At 52.4% G+C, this 332-nt stretch overlaps 1 protein-coding gene across 4 annotated transcripts in view; it reads right to left on the bottom strand.

The window, feature by feature from the left end:
• Positions 1-332, bottom strand: part of LOC108251587 (zinc finger and BTB domain-containing protein 14) — a 13,671-nt gene that overhangs the window by 972 nt on the left and 12,367 nt on the right. The gene's annotated exons all lie outside the window — the stretch shown is intronic.

Below are 332 nucleotides of genomic sequence, written 5' to 3'. Positions count from 1 at the left end.
TTCTGTGCTCGTCATGGATTGTCCATAACGAACACCATGTTCAAACATAAGGGTGTCTATATGTGCTCTTGGCACTAGGACACCCTAGGTCGCAGTTCAATGATAGACTTTGTTGTCGTTTCATCTGATCTGTGGCCGCATGTTTTGGACACTCGGGTAAAGAGAGGGGCGGAGCTGTCAACTGACCAATACCTGGTGGTGAGTTGGCTCCGATGGTGGGGGAGGATGCCGGTCAGACCTGGCAGGCCCAAACGTATTGTGAGGGTCTGTTGGGAACGTCTGGCAGAGTCTCCTGTTAGGCGGAGCTTTAACTCCCACCTCCGGGAGAACTT

This window comes from Kryptolebias marmoratus, linkage group LG21 (genome assembly GCF_001649575.2).
Source record: "Kryptolebias marmoratus isolate JLee-2015 linkage group LG21, ASM164957v2, whole genome shotgun sequence".
Lineage (NCBI taxonomy): Eukaryota > Metazoa > Chordata > Actinopteri > Cyprinodontiformes > Rivulidae > Kryptolebias > Kryptolebias marmoratus.
Note: the sequence above shows the minus strand (reverse complement) of the source record. Positions and strands in the feature narration are given on the sequence as shown.